Below are 17,121 nucleotides of genomic sequence, written 5' to 3'. Positions count from 1 at the left end.
TTTGTCTGCTTCTTCTCCACCTCCTTCTTTTTCTCTTGCTCCTGCCTCTTCTGCTTTTTTTCTCCACTTCTTCTTTTTCTGTTACTGCTACTTCTGTTTTTTTGGTTCTTCATCTTGTCTTGTTCATCCTTCTTCAGACTATGATGTTTATGAATATTGTGTTCATGTTTCACCATGTACATATAAACAAATATAAACAAATTTCAGGAAATTTATTACCTCTTCTCACAGATATTTTGAACTCAAACTCAGATTATTTGGTTTGTATACTCTAAGAAAATTATTTATTAAGTCAACACTACAGCCCTAACAACATTCTGTTAGTGTTCATTCTTTAATAGAGGAGCAGCATGCTTCACCTACACATATATTAGCAATTAAAATTGACAGCATTTGAAAATTGTCATAGAAATATAGAAAGAGAGACAGATGACTGATCAGCATAGTGCAGTTTCTTACAACTAAGTATAAAATTATTAATACAAAAGTGATGATTCATACCAAAATCATTCACTGAGAGGAAGCCTCACCCACAAACAAGAACAGATTTGTTGATGTGTCTACTAAAATGGACTTCATACCTTCCTGTTCCCCACAAAGTCATGACCAATAAAACACTCACTTGAATGCTTCAGACTATGAGTATACAGTAGTGAATCTCAACAAAATAATTTTATGTTTCAGGATCACTACAAAAAGATGAACAATATTAAGGAATCACAACATTAAGAATGTTGAAAAAAGTATAGAGTGAAGATAAGAAAATACTCAGGGAGCTGATTTTTGTCTTCTTTCTTGCTGGAAACTATTGATTCTAGAAGTCCAGAGTTTCACATTATATAAATATATGTTTTATGCTTTTGGGTTAAGCATATTTTTATTATTTTATTCTATGTCTTTATTCTTGCATGTATGCGTATCTACCACACTTATGTAGTATTGAAGGAGGCCAGAATATGCTGGTGGAAGGTGAGGTAGACTGTGAGAAGTATTCTGGTTCCCAGTTGAGATGAAGTTTGAAACCTTGGTGACCCTGGGGAACAGTATTTATTTCCCTAAAATTCCAGGAACCCAGATCCCTGTTATAAGGCTACAGCACCTCACCCCAAAGTCCTTTGTAGAGAGGTTGTGGCCATCAGTCATGTAAGGGCAATACCACAAGACCATCAACAAGTTGAGAAGACATCCACATGTCATGTAGGCTCAAGACAAATCTCCATTATAATGAAATGCCTAAAGGACTGGCGGCTTATCCAATCCCAGACAGTCTTCTATGCAAAAAGTATTTAATCTCAAACCCACCCTGACATGTGGTTTAAGGTTTTACTCATCCACTTTCCTCCATGAAAATAAATGCCTTAAACCATGAACTGTCTCTTTTCTACAAGATCTGCTGTGGGGAGCAGCAGTAGAGAAGCCCTTTGTCTACAGAGTTGTAACTGTCTAATCTCCCATAGAAGGCCTCTATGTGCTCATAGCCTCTGGACACCAACAAACCCAAGTCTGTAGAAAAATGCCAACAAGACAGGGTCTCCTTACCATGGGACCAGTCAGAGCTCCCACTTGCCCTGGACTAATTCCATCCCATGGGTGCCTCTCCTTTTGCATCCAGAGGTGCCTGGGTGTCCAAGAGCCTGAAATTCAGATGGCCTCGGCCAAGTCTCGGGTCCAAGGACCTCTGGTGAGCTCCAGATGTCTGTTTTAAGACTATGCTTCCCTGCCCATTGAGCAGTGCCATGGGGCTTATCTACAACCGAACACCCACCCCTCCAAAGGTATGGGGTAAGTTCTGTCAAACTTCCGGCATCCTGCCTCCCAGAGTGGCTGTACCCTGTGGTTTAGCAGATGCAGGATCTCCCATAATAACCCTACAGTGAAACTCCTAGAACTCACTGTAAGCTGAGTGTTGGTTGCTAAACCCAAAACCTCTGGAAAACAGCCAGTGCTCTCAACTTCTGATTATTTCTTTGGCTCATGAAGCAGAGATTTTTGTAAAAGTCTTCAGCATTACTACTTACATTATGCAGTGAATAACTGTAGAAAATATTGATAAACAGAGAAGAGTATTAGATATAATGGCTTGTCCTAATATAGAAACTCAAATGCAGAGATGTAGTGCAACCGATTGAGTGACTGGTTAAATATGACACATGTAGTTTTTGCCATGAAGGATCTATATGTGATTTACACTTAAGAAATATTACAGGTATATAGATATGGATCAGGCAGTATTGATACTTGCCAATAAACTTGAAGGCCTAGTTTCAATCCATATGACATCCATGCCATGATGATTGGACTGGCTCCCTTATGTTGTCTTCTGACTTCCAGCCCACACAAAACTATGCACACTTACATACACACACATACACACACACACTTGCACACACACACATGCATACATGTGCACATACACACATGTACACACATACACATGCACACACAAAATAAAAAAACACACACAATAATTGTACAAAGATGTTAAAATGTTAATTTTTTATTGTATGTGTGGGTATTTTGTATGTCTATTATCTATGAAGGCAAGAAAATAGTGCTGGATTCTGCTGATCCAGTGTTACATGAGGCTTTTACAACCATGTTGGTGATGGTAATCCAACTAGGGACACAAACAAGAGAAACAAGTCTTATTAACTGCTGTGTGTTGTCTACACTGCCTGTAATAAAATATTTTTAATAATTTATATATTTGAAAATCATATTTCATATAATAAGCAAAACAGAGGTAAAGGGTCATCAAAATATCTACGTCTCTTTTTATAAGCATGCCATAATGATTTTAAAGTAGAACAACGTTTTATAGAAGTACAAAAATAGAGAAACATTTGAAAGCTGCATTCTAATGTTTATTATGGCTTGTTTAAAGAGTTGTGCTCTGATCCTGATACATGAAGATAATTGATAATTTCTGTGCATGTACATTAGAATGATAAAAATGTTTTAAAATATTTTGTGGTGAAAATAGAATATTCTGATCTTGTTTGGGAATCTTGCACATAAATACATGGTTACAGAGATAAACCAGCTGTCCTCAGCTCTGCACAGGCTTAGTTGGTTTGCATATATGCAAATATTTCATATATTCTGAGTAAGTATGGAACTTACTCAGAATCTCTTATTAGTCTGGTCAGGAGTCAGTCAATGTCAGGTCACAGCATATACATGAAGTCTCCCTCTCAGCTTCTGCTCTTCCAGGTTTTGGAATCCCAGGTAAAGAAGGATGATATTGGAAATCATTTGCCCCTTTCTAATCATTGATAATATGAGCTTAATATAAGTAATTATATTGTTAACTATATATATATTTGTTGTATGTTTCTCACTACAGGCATGATCTGTGACATCCAGATAACACAATCTCCATCCTCTTTGTTGGTATTTCTAGAAGGCAGAGGTTCCATTACTTGCAAGGTAAGTGATGGCATTAGTAAATGGTTAGCCTGGTATCAACAGAAACCAGGAAATGCTTCTAGACTCTTAATATCCAGTGTGATCAAGTAGCAATCCGGGGTTTCTTCAAAGATTCGTGGCAGTGGATCTGGGAGAGATTACACTCTCACCATTAGCAGTTTGCAGACCGAATATGTTACTACTTATTACTGTCAATTGTATTGAAGTACTCCTCCCACGGTGATGCAAGCCATGAGATAAACTACCAAAGGACGCAATAGTGTCCCCAGCTTGCCCTTTCATAGCTTGTATCTCCTAATACTTCTTTTCTCACCTATAATCAGGCTATGAAATTAACTGCATTTAGGGAATAGCTACCTATACAGGCTCTTCTGTTCCTTAGTCACTTTATTTCCATGTAGTCTTAACATGTAGCTTTTAAAAAAATTATCTGAGTTTTTTTTTCTTTTCAGAATATTATATTGCAAGTCATGTAGCAAAATAGAAACCAGCGTGGACATTCTTAGGAGGTGTGTTGATATGCAGTATTGGAATTAGAATGGCAGTCTCGGGGTGGATTGTCTTGTGCCTCTTTTGAGGCTGAAATATCCATGAATTCTCGCCTGTTGAATAATTGATTCTTGGCCTTTGCCAATAGCTGTGAATTTTGGATAATTTTGAATAGATACACGGGTGAAGAAGCTACAAGCAGATCCTTGTGAGTGTATTGATTACAGCACTTTAACTCCTGATGCCTATCCTCATTATACTGTGTTCTCTGAGTGGTCACAGTATGCTTTTCTTCACATTATAAGCTTGGATAAATGAAGGCATGAACCAAAATAATACATTATTTCCCACCTTGCATCTCTGAGATATTTTTAGAGCCATGCAGTAATCATGAATACAACTTTCTTATTATTTAAATGAAGTTGACAATAAAATTAGGGAAATTTTTGGTGCTTTTTAGAATGCATTTGCACTATTCAAATGCTACTGCAAATTTTCTACCAGAGTGTGTCCAAACATACCATATAGAATGGAGTCAAAAAGATAAGACAATTTCAGAGGAGGACATTCTGCTATGTAACTGGTAGGAACAAATTACAATGATAAGATGTTTAAATCTTGTTGGAAAGAAAATGAAGCATCTGCTATATATCACAAGGGGAGCCTGGAATATTCCTCTGGGTATAAAATTTAGTATTAGGCCAATTAACCCAGTTTAGTATGAAGATGAGGAATGAAGGAAAATATGTTGTTTCCCGGGTGCTATTTGTCCTTATTATATGCTAGATCGTCTTTTCTGTATATGCCCAAGAGTGGTATATCTGGGTTTATAGTTAGTATTATATAGAATTTTCTCGGGAACCACCAGATAGATTTTCAGAGTGATTGTACAAGCTTGCAATCCCACCAAAAATGGAGGAGTTTTACTCTTTTTGAAGATCTTCACAAACATCTGCTGTCACCTGGGATTTTGATCTAAGCCATTCTGACTGGAGTGAAGTAAAAATTGCAAGGTGGTTTGATTTGCATTTCCCTGATGACTATGGATGTTGAACATTTCTATAGGTGCTTCTCAGCCATTCAGTGTTCCTCAGTTGAGAATTCTTTCTTCAACTCTGGACAGCATTTTTAATAGGATTGTTGGCTTGTCTGAAGTCTAACTTCTTGAATTTATATATAAATTTATATATATGTATATATTGGATATTAGCCCTTTATCAGATGTAGGATTGGTAAAGATTCTTTCACCATTTGTTTGTCTGCTTCACAGTGTTATTCATCTTACAGAAACTTTGCGATTTTATGAGTTACCATGTGTCAATTTTCTATCTTAGAACATAAGCCATTGGTTGTCTATTCATGAAAATTTCCCCCATGTTTATGTGTTCTAAGCTCTTTCCAAATTTCTTCTCTATTAGTTCAAGTTTACCTGGTTTCATGTGGAGGTCTTTGATAAATTTAGATTTTAAGTTTGTACAGTTGATAAAAATGGATTGATTTGTGATCTTCCTCATGCTGGCTGCCAGTTGAACCAGCACCATTTGTTGAAGACGTTGTCCTTTTTACAATGAACATTTATAGATCCGTTGTCAAATAACAAGAGATCATAGGTATGTGGGCTCATTTTGGGTCTTCAATTCTATTCCACTGCTCTACTATCACTCTAGCAATACCATGCAGTTTTTATAACTTTTGATCTGTAATACAGCTGGAGGTCAGGGATGGTGATTCCCTTGGAAGTTCTTTTATTGTGGAGAATTGTTTTCAATTTTCTGAGCTTTTTTTTGTTATTCGTAATGAATTTATAAATTGCTCTTTCTAATGGTATGTAGAGTTGAGTTAGAATTTTGATGCGGGTTGCATTGAATCTGCAGATTGATTTTGGTAAGATGGCCATTTTTACTATGTTGATCCTTTCAATCCATAAGCATAGGAAATCTTTCCATCATCTCAGATCTTCTCCATTTTTTTCTTCAGAGAAATAAAGTTCTTATTATACAGATACTTCACTTGCTTGGTTAGGGTCACAACAAGGTATCATATAATGATTGTTACTATTGTGAAGGGTGTAGTTTTTCTAAATTATTTCTCAACCTGTTTATTCTTTGAGTAGAAGAAGGCTACTGATTTGTTTAATTTTATATTTAGTCACTTTGCTGAAGTTGTTATCAGCTGTAGGAGTTCTCTTGTGTATTTTTGGGGTCACTAACTATACTACCATGCCATCTCTAAATAGAAATATTTTTATGTCTTGCTTTCTAATTTGTATCTCTTGGAATTCTTTTTGCTGTCTGATTGCTCTGGCTAGGACTTCTAGTAATATATTGAATCGGTAGGGGGAGAGTGTCCATTCTCTTATTTTAGTGAAATGACTTCAAGTTTCTCTCCATTTTGTTTGATGTTGGCTTCTTTTGTGCTGTATCTTGCTTTTACTATGTTTATATATGGGCCTTTAATTTCCAAGACTTTAAACATGAAATGCTGTTGAATTTTGTCAAATGTTTTCTCAGCATCTAATGAGATGGTCATGTGTTTTTTTTTTTTTTTCTTTGAGTTTATTTATATAGTGGGTTACATTGATGGATTTCAGTATACTGAAACATCTTTGCATCTCTAGGATGAAGCCTACTTGGTCATGGTGAATGATCATTTTGATTTGTTCTTGGATCCAGTTTGCAAGAATCTTATTGAGTATTTTTGCATTGTTGTTCATGAGGGAAATTGGTCTGAATTTCTTTTTCTTTGTAGGGTTTTGTGTGCTTTAAGTATGAGCATAATTATGGATTCCAAGACTGAGTTGGGCAGTGTTCTTTTTGTTTCTGTTTTGTGGAATGATTGGAGAGTATTGGCACTAGGTCTTCTATACAGGTCTGATTGAATTGAGCTCTGAACCCAGCTGGTCCTGGGCATTCTTTTGTTGGGAGGCTTTTGATGACTGCTTCTATTTCTTTAGGGTTTATGGGACTGTTTGTATGGTTTATCTGTTTTTGATTGAACTTTGGTACCTAGTATCTGTCTAAAACAATGTGTATTTCCACAAAATTTTCCAGGTTTTTTTGAGATTATGCTTTTGTAGTAGGATCTGATGATTTCTTTAATGTACTCAGTTTCTGTTGTTAAGTCTCCCCTTACATATCTGATTAAAAAAATCTTTCATATTCTCTCTGTGCTCTCTAGTTAGGTGGGCTAAGGGCTTATCAATCTTGTTAAGTTCCTCAAAGAACCAGCTTCTGGTCTTGTTGATTCTTTGCACAGTTTTTTTTTTTTTTTTCTTGGTTTGTACTTGGATAATTTCAGCTCTGAGTTTGATTACTTCCTGCCTCTACTTATCTTGGACATTTCTACTTCTTTTTCATCTGGACCTTTCAGGTGTGCTGTTAAATTGCTAGTATATGCCCTCTTCAGTTTATTTTGGAGGGACTCATAGCTATGAGTTTTTCTCTTAGCACTGCTTTCATTGTATCCCATACGTTTTGGTATTTTGTGCCTTCAATTTTGTTAAATTCTAGAATATCCTTAATTTATTTTTTTATTTCTTCCTTGACCACATTGATATTGATTAGAGCATTTTCCAGCTTCCATATGTATGTGAGCTTTTTGTTGCTTTTGTTGTTATTGAAGACCAGTTTTGGAGATGATACAGTGAGGTGTTCAGAAAAAAGTATATACTTTTGTTTTAGGATGAAATGTTCTATAGACATCTGTTAAATCTATTTGGTTTATAACTTCTGTTAGTTTCACTGTACCTTTGATCAGTTTTTGCTTCTGTGATCTGTCCAATGATGAGATTTGGGTGTTGACGTCTTCCACTATTAATATGTGTGGTGCAATATATGCTTTAAGCTTTAGCATGGTTTATTTTATGAATTTGGATGCCTTTGTATTTGTATCATAGATCTTCATTATTGTCAGTTCATCTTGCCAAAATAGCCACACCTTGAACTATGCATGTGTTATGAGTGTGTGTCTGTGTTCATTTGTTTGTGTACCTCTGTGTGCTTGTTTGTGTGTGTCGACAACCCTGTAGAATGAAGCATAGTTTTTGTCATAATTCTGTTATTTAAGAACATTTTTTGTTGGTGATATATTTATTGTTTTATTTTCTGTGTCATGAGAAGCTTTTCCTTGTTTTGATACAAGGCCTAGGGAAAGGCACAGAGATATAGTACATATAAAATTTTTGCTGATCTGTAAAGAACATCACATTATCAGTTAAGCCAAAAAAACGAGAAACACTCTGAGCAGCTGGAGAGATCAGTCAAGCAGCCTGTGCTCTCGCTTCTGCTCCCCTGGGTGGTTTATGTCATGGCTTGAATCACTGTGGGAGGATCGTCATAACCTTGTTGACAGAAATAACTTCCAAAATCTTCAGGCTGCAGGCTGTTGATCTTGAGAGAATATTGTGTGCCAGATCCACTGCCACTGAACCTTGACGGCACACTATCTGCCAAGCTGTCTGCATAATAGATCAGGAGCTGAGGAGATTTTCCTGGTTTCTGCTGATACCAATTTAAGTAACTCTTAATATCTTCACTTGCTCCACATGTGATGGTGACACTTTCTCCTAGAGATGCAGACAGGGAAGCTGGAGACTGAATCAACTGGATGTCACATCTGGCATCTATGATGGAAAAATTGAAAACAGATCACCATATTATTAATTCTCTCATAAGAAAATCTTCACTGAGACCAAGCAGCACTCACTACAGAAAGCAGAATAAATTTTCAGTGCTGTCTTCCTTACCTCTAAGCCACAGCAGCAGCAACCCCAGGAGCTGAATCAACACACTCATGTCTGTGCTCTGTTCTGTGTGAGGCTGACTCCAGCACAGGGTAGGACTTGATTATAAAGAATTTCTCATGTCAGTGGGCTGTGATCTAGGTTTATGCAAATCAACAGTAGTTATTTGGAGCTGCAAGACTCATCAAGTCAGTAATCATTACACACTTGTGGTTCTCTTCCATCTCCAACTGAGACACAGTACAAGTTTATTTGTAGGGAACGTGCTTCTCTTTGAGCAACAGAGAATAGTAACTGTTTATAAAGTGCAACCTATTTTGATTTCTATCATGTTCTATGTAGTTCCGTTGTTATGGTTTCCTCCAGGTTATGGTGCTTCAGATATGCTGGCATTCTAGACAGTATATCATTTATTCCATTGACCTTTCAAAGATAGATACAGTTGTTTTTTTTTTTTTTTTTTTTTTTGGCAATATAGACTTTTCTGGTTTTTATATGTTTGTTTATAATCCTGAATGTTTATTAAAAATATTTCACTTACATTTTCATATTCCAAGTCCTGCCAAATACATGTCCCTGTTTCATTCATATTCATGGCCTCTTTTTCAATTAATTGTTATTGTATAGATGTATATGCTTGCATAGACACTCACATGCACATTCCTAAGTATAACTCTTCATTGAATTCATATAATATCATTTGTATATACATTTTCAGGGCTGACTTTTACAACCTGGACTATCAATTATTGTGCTCTTCCCTGGTGTAGAGGACCACTTTTATTGGCATCTTTACCAGCTTCTCTATATATTTTAAAAATGTAAAACCTCATGGTCTTTGCCCATCTTGTTTGCCACACTGGTTGGTGTCATTCTATTTCAACACCCATTTTAGTAGTCATGTTATTTAGACCTTACAGTTATAGCTTGTGTTGTTTCTAGTCAACACAGCATACTTCCTGATTCTCTGGCTCTATCAGTCTTTCCACTTCCTTTACTTGAACGTTCCCTGAGCCATGGGTATAGAAGGTTTAGTAGATGCATCCCCTCGGACTGAACACAACAACTCACCTTGCAGATTCTTCATCACAGTGATCCCAGAAGAGTAAGAGAATAATACTGGAATGTGTAGCTTGTAAATAAAGACAGACTCTCACACATATAACCCATCTATTCAGGTAAGCAACCTCAGTTTACTTATTTATGATCCCTCAGCTACTCAATCATTTCTTCCTTCCACCAAGCCAATGACATAGGGTTTCTCTACTCTTTTTATGCATATGACCTCCCTGCCTAGATTCATCTGGGATTATACTTATATCCAATCTTTCTGTGAGTCTTCAGATTCTAGCATGGGGCATCTTCCCAGTTTTTACACATGTTATTATATTAGATGTATTTGAATCTTCTCTCTCTGAAAAAATTATTCATGCCCTTAAATTGACAATGGGTCCCACAGTTCTATGTGCTATTGGCACCATATCTTTTCTAAATGTTAAGGTGGATATGTATATTAGTATAAGATTAAGACAGAAGGATCCAGTTTGTGTAGTGAAAGGGGATTATAAAAAAATAAAGGTAGAAAATATACGTGGAGAATTATATCCATAATAGAGTTTAGACTTAATATGAATTTCCATGAACAGCTGAATGGGAAATGATTTTATGTACAGACAGCCATTCATTCAGGGACAGATTTTATAAGTTGAGACTGCCATCTACCCATGGCCAGAAGATGATGATGATAAACACATGAGATATGTCAAAAAAATGGGCAGGTAGAAAGGTTAATAAACATTGAGCTGAAAAAACTAATGATGGCTGTTATGTGGTCACAATGTTTCCAGTCAGGAATATATTAAATATGTATTTATCTGCAATAGACATAAAGAGTTTTCATTGAGCACTAATTCTATCCACTACTATAAATATATTTCATGTATGACCATCATATATGCATGCTTTGGTTAGGCAAAAATCATACCAAGAAACAGAGTCAATCAAAATGCTGATATATTTCACAGATTCATTAAAGTTTATCCAAGAAAACTCACACACATGGTAATTATATTGGCTGGAATAGTTCCCTACATAGAGGCAGAAGTGAGTTCATTGCTAGCCAGATCCTGGATCAACAATGTGGCTGGAATAGTTCCCTACATAGAGACAGAAGTGAATTCATTTCTAGACAGGTCCTGGATCAACAATGAAGCTGTTGGACTAGAGTCTCTCCATATGGTATACCTGCCACACACCTAAGGCCCCAACAAAGAAGACTGTTTCCTATATTATTGTCTGTGATGTTTGACCTCACTTGCAACACATGTGCTTTATGGACGAATTGACACAATACTTAAGTTCTTTCAGTTAGCTACCTCTAACTTCACCTCCTTCATGAAAATGCATCCTCCAGAGAATTTTCCAGTTATCACAGAATACAAGACAGTATGGAAATAACTTGGTGAATCTATCACCACTCTAAATCATTCCTTTTTTACAATCCTCTGGAAGCACATTTTCTACCACACTTGATTGTCTTGGAGCAAATACTACAATAGTTTCTCTGTGATATAACTCTTGGAATTCTCGTTAAACTTCCACATCTTCCAATTTTTTTTATCTATAGAGATATATAAAACAATGGATTGCTCAGAGGAAAAAAATGCATCAACTATAAGAAAGCTGGCCCTATTTTAACATTATGTGTCTACTGCCTGGATTGTGGTCTATGTCTGGATGACTGAAGTCTACTGGTATAGCAAAAGATTAGGTGCTACTTATTTAGTGTAGAAAATGCAAGCCTTCAGATCTTTCCAACAAAAGTGACAAGAGACCTGAAGTTCACATTCACATTGGTTCATAGGTAGTTTCTTCAATCCCTAAATATAGGCGCATTGTAATACACTATTTCATTTATAAAAAGCAGTATATAATTATCTTCAAAATCAGAAAAACTAAAACTCAGGAAAATTTATTTACATAGATTCATACTATTAAAATATTTGGGGATAAAAGGAAGCAAAGTCAGAGCTGGGGTACCTTCTCAACCTGCAGTGTCTCAGATTTATTCTTAAGGAACTGAGAATTTAATCTTTCAAAATGTGAAAATAAACATCTTATGTTCTACTTCTCACACCAGCTCCTGCAACACAAATGCTCAGCACTCCAGGGTTTGTGGGAAAAAATCCACTTAGTTGTCTTGTCTACAATAACTACAGGCTGGGAGGGAACTTCGGCACCATCAGGCAGGTCACAGTATCCTCTGGCATCAAAAGCCTCCAAAACCACAAGAAAAAACACTGATGCCCCCTACATTAAGTACAACAGAAAAGTCTGGGACCAAGTAAAGGCTCCCAACCCTGACCTCAAGATGTGGGAGATTGACAGGACTATTGGTGGAATGTGTAAAGATCTCACTGATGAAGAGAAACAAGAATATTTAAGCAAAAACAAGAGAGAAATATTTGAGTACAATGAGTATATGAAGGCCTATCACAGTCCCCCTGCCTACCTTCGTACATTAATGAAAAACGTCATGCAGAAGCTGCATTAGAGAAAGAAAATGGACAGAGACAGTCTTGCTTAGAGAAAGGAGAACCTTACACTCAGCCTGCTGAATATCCAGATGATTATGATGATGGCTTTTCAAGGAAGCATACAGCCACTGCTTGTTTCCAGTAAAACTGCCTCCTCATCAGTGGCATCCTTGGTGAGAGTGTAGTACCGGATGTGTGGTCAGTTGTCACAATAGCTAGAATGCAAATCCTCAAGCTACAGGTCCAGTCTTTTAATGGTTCGTTAGTGGAAACTAGAATCCAAGCTTCTTCAGACAGAGGAACGACACTGGGAAATGAAGAGGAAATTCCTGGAAAGCACAGACTCCTTTAACAATGAACTTAAAAGGTTGTGTGGTCTGAGGGTGGAAATAGACATGGAGAAGATTGCAGCTGAGATCGCACAGGTGGAGGAACAGGACCTCAAAAGGCAGGAGAGAGAGAAGGCAGCAGCAGAGCAGCTGAGCACAGTAAGGTAGCATTGTCCATGAGGAAGAGCAAGTCACGAACAGAGCTGTGGAACAGGATAAGGAGAACATCCGGATGGAAACAAGGGAGACACACCTTGAAGACATGGCAGAGAGTCAGCAGAATGGTGAAGAAGGCAAGGAGAGTGTTGGGCTATCTAGTTAATTTCCAATTCCTGTCCATTATGAATAGTGCAGCAATGAACATAGGTGAGCAAATGTTCCTGTGATAAAATGAAATAACATTAGGGTACATGCCCAAGAGTGGTATCACTGAAATTTGAGGAAGATGGATTTCCATCTTTCTGAGGCAGTCCCACACTGATTTCCCATAGTTTACATTCCCATCATCAACACATGGATATTTCCCTTGCTCTACATCCTATCTAACATGACATACCATGTCTTTGATGGATCTCAGCCATTTTGACATATGTTAAATTGGAATCTAAAGGGAGATTAAGCTAGCAGACCTGACACCAAGGAGCTCTTCCACCTAGATCAGCAGGTAACCTCGGGTACAAACCTAGTGAGGTTGTGCAGTGAGTACCCGGAGCACAGAGAAGGCTTGGCAGTGGTGCTTGTGGCAAAGGTTCCTTTCAGGCCCACAGTAAGGGAGTATCCAGATCTGCTGGAAAAGGCTGTGCTCCTGGACCAGACACCCAGGCGCTCTACCATTTGGACCAGCAGATAAACTGGGGCACAGGCATGAAGAGGCTGCAGCATGAGCACCCAGAACACAGAGAGTATTTAGTCTAGTAGTCTATGTCTCTTTATTGGGGAATTGAGTCCATTTATGTTAACAGATATTAAGAAATAGTGGTGGCTGTTTCCTGCTTTTTGCTTTTAGAGGTAGAATTATGTCTCTGTGTGTTTCTTCTTTTGGTTTTCTTGCTTAGTTATTTTCTTGTTTTTACTAAGATGTAGTTTCCCTCCTTGTTTTGGGTTTTCCAACTATTATTATTTGTTGGGCTGGATTTGTGGTCAGACATTGTGTATATTTAGATTTGTCCTGGAATATCTTGGTCTCTCCATCTATAGTGATTGAGAGTTTTGCTGGGTATAGCAGCCTGGGCTGACATTTGTGTTCTCTTAGGGTCTGTATGATGTCTGTCCAGGATCTTCGAGCTTTCACAGTCTCTGTTGAGAAGTTGGGTATAATGTTGATTGGTCTGCCTTTATATGTTACATGACCTTTTCCCCTTACTGCTTTAAGTATTCTTTCTTTGTTTTGAAATATTGGTGTTCTGACTATTATGTGTCGGAAAGAATTTTTTTTCTGGTCCAATCTATTAGGAGTTCTGTAGGTTTCTTTTATGTTCATAGTCATATCATTCTTAAGGATAGGGAAGTTTTCTTCTATGATTTTGTTGAAGATATTTACCATGTCTTTAGTTGATATTCTTCGCCCTTTTCTATTCCCATTATTCTTAGGTTTGGTCTTCTCATTGTGTGCTGGATCTCCTGGACATTTTTGGTTCAGAGCTTTTTGGTTTTGCATCTTCTCTGAACATTTTGTCTATGTTTTTAATGTTGTCTTCATTTCCTGAGATTTGCTCTTCCATCTTTGTAGTCTGTTGGAGATACTTGCATCTGAGACTCCTGATTTCTTTTTTAGGTTTCCCATCTCAGGGTTGTCTCTTTTTGTGTGTGTTTTTTTTTTTTTTTTTTTTATTGTTTCTATTTCCATTTTCAATTCCTTCACTTTTTTTTGGTTGTGTTTTCTTGTAGTTCTTTGATTGATTTTCATGTTTCCCCTTTAAAAACTTCTCTTTGTTTATGTGTGTCCTCCCATGCTCTTCTCGAAGATCTTTATCCTCACCTTGAGGTATGATTTCAAGTCTGACACTTCTTTTTCTGGAGTGTTTGGCTACCCACTGCTTTCTGTGGTAGGAGAGCTGGGTTCTGATGTTGCCAGGTTGTCTTGGTTTCCGTTAAGTTCTTTCGTTTGTCTCTTGCCATCTTGTTATCTGTGATTACATATGTTCTTTTTGTCAGTGACTGGCACCTGTCTCTCCCATGGATCTGAGGGACAATGGGCTTAGGAAGAAAATTGCTTTTGAGTGTTCAGCTTTTAGTTGGCAAGCAGTGAGTTCTGTTAGCAGTGAGTCAGCTCTGTCTTTGCGGGCTCAGGTGTGGTAGCTCTTATGAGGCTGTTCTGGTAGCTCAGCCCTGTGCCCACAGGTCTTGGGTCCACAGCCCTGTGCCCAGAGATACTACTGGCAGGGATCTGGCTCTTTCTGTAGGCCAAAATGGACCCATTTCCAGATAGCACAGTAGTTTCTGCTCTCTGAGAACTCCTGGTGTGCTCTCCCTGGGACTATGTGCCAGGCTCCCCTCTGGTGAAGGTGTAAGAAAGCCTGTAGAGTTGAACTTCAAACACTGCCTTTCTGGGGTAGACCCCAGTTTCCAGCTACAAGAGCCTATGCCTTACGGTGGGCCTGTGTGCTTAGTCTGGCTCACAAAATAGCATAAACTAGATATGAAGTTTCATGAGGACACAGTAAAAATGACTAAGAAGTGCCTGACACACTTGCCTTACCTTAATCAAAAAGAAAAAAAAATTGAGAAAAATAAACAGAGATAAATTAGATTATCTGAAAACAGCACTGGTGTACAGTGGAATATTAAGGAAACAGTTATCCAAGATATGAATGGCCTTGTAAAGAATTACACCCAGTGTGGATGATTGCAGTCAAAGACCTGGACACATTTTATCTCTAGGAGGAAGTAGCTGGGCCCTAAGGAGTTAGATGTTTTTTTTTCAGGTCTGTAACACTGTGTGGGTGGGTTACTATTCCACTGCAGGCAGTAATAAGTGGCAGCATCTTCAGCCTCCATGGAGCTGATTGTGAGAGAGTAAGAGGTCCCAGACCCACTGCCACTGAAGCGATCTGGGACTCCATTGGCCCGAATGGATGTACCATAAATTCAGAGTTTGGGGGAGGTGCCTGACTTCTGTTGGTACCAGTGTAAATAACTAGGACCTACACTTGAGCTGGCACTGCATGTGATGGTGGCTTTATTCCCTGGAGATGCAGCCATGATTGCTGGAGACTGGGTGAGCACAATTTCTCCATGGGACAATAGAACTATAAAAAAAAAAAAAAAAAAAAAAAAACAGAGTGATGTTAGCAAATATAGTGAAACAACAATGATTTATATCACCCAATATTCAGACAAAAAGATAAAAATTGTATATATTACACTAAAAATATGTAGGGAAATAATTTTGATTGGATTCTGAGTTGTAATTCCCTGCTCTCTGTTACCTGTGGCACTGATAAGCAGGAAGCTGAAAATCTGCACCTCAAAATCCATTGTGCATTTGAATTGTGTTCTCTGACTAATAACTGCTATTCTCACGAATATGTCATTTTATAACAACTGGGAGAAGTTTGTGGTTTCTGAAAACGAAATATGCAAACAGTAAGACGTAGTCTAGGCAGTTCCTCACTTATAAACATGTGGTGTGTAAATTAAAGCAAGCCAGGTTGACAGGATAATATCTAATTATTTTAGTCACAACACTGATACAGAAGGAAATTTCTGTTTTTCTTCCTTCCTTTCTTTCTTTCTTTCTTTCTTTCTTTCTTTCTTTCTTTCTTTCTTTCTATTAGGAGAAGCACTGTTTTATCCATATATTTACCATAAGTTGTATTTGATCCAGTAAACAAAGAATATTCAATTGAGCATTTTGAGATTTTTTTTTTTTTTTACCAAAATAAAGTTGTATCAAGAATGACTTTCTATAATGGTCACAGAGAGCCTAATCTGGTACTTATTTTCCTAAGTGCTATTTATTAAAGACATAAGCTACTCATTTCAATCTGTTCAGAAGATTTTCACACGAACCTAATGGGAAAATTGAGTCCACCTAATGGGAAAATTGAGTCCAAATGTAATATGAAGCAAGGTTTGTGTAGGAAAATTTCTGTAATTTTCAAACACTAATGCCATCCCTAGAAGGAAAGAAAAAAAAAACTTTCCCAGTGAAATCAATGGGAACACCGGTACTGCTTAATTTAAAGAAACATGAGCTGGAGATTCATGAAGATTCAGTAATTTAAATCTACTATGGACAACCACAATTCTCCGTATGCAGTGCACACTGAAACTGATTAGTTCATATTCTACTTATTAGCTGAGAATATCTGAGGGCATTTTAAAATAGATTTCACTTTTACATTGTAAAGATTAGCAGTTCCTGATTCTGCAGATTCATGTATAATTTTGATCAAATTTTATTTACAGCTAAGACTGAGCAAATGGGGAAAGTGTTGCATTAGGGCACACTGGGAGATGAGGAAGGACTGTTATAGGTCTGTAAGGTGAATAAACAGATTTAGTTTTGAAATAGTTTTAGTTTACTATAGAGAAGGTTTTGGTCATCTTCCTAGTACTTCGAAGTTAGGAGAGATATGATAAAGCATGTCTATAT

At 37.3% G+C, this 17,121-nt stretch overlaps 1 pseudogene and 1 gene segment (V, D, J or C); one reads left to right on the top strand and one right to left on the bottom strand.

Moving 5' to 3' along the window:
- Positions 1–8,216: 8,216 nt before the first annotated feature.
- On the bottom strand, positions 8,217–8,711 carry LOC308432402 (immunoglobulin kappa chain variable 12-41-like). The segment is given in 2 exons: positions 8,663–8,711; positions 8,217–8,539 (listed from the first exon to the last, which is right to left on the bottom strand).
- A 3,074-nt stretch (positions 8,712–11,785) lies between these two features.
- On the top strand, positions 11,786–12,846 carry LOC308432401 (SWI/SNF-related matrix-associated actin-dependent regulator of chromatin subfamily E member 1-like; annotated as a pseudogene). Its single transcript has one exon. The product of its transcript is annotated as an SWI/SNF-related matrix-associated actin-dependent regulator of chromatin subfamily E member 1-like (transcript).
- Positions 12,847–17,121: the final 4,275 nt, after the last annotated feature.

Source organism: Micromys minutus, assembly GCF_963924665.1.
Source record: "Micromys minutus genome assembly, chromosome: 18".
Taxonomy (NCBI): Eukaryota; Metazoa; Chordata; class Mammalia; order Rodentia; family Muridae; genus Micromys; species Micromys minutus.
The sequence above is the reverse complement of the archived record's forward strand: the minus strand, read 5'-3'. Positions and strand labels throughout refer to the sequence as shown.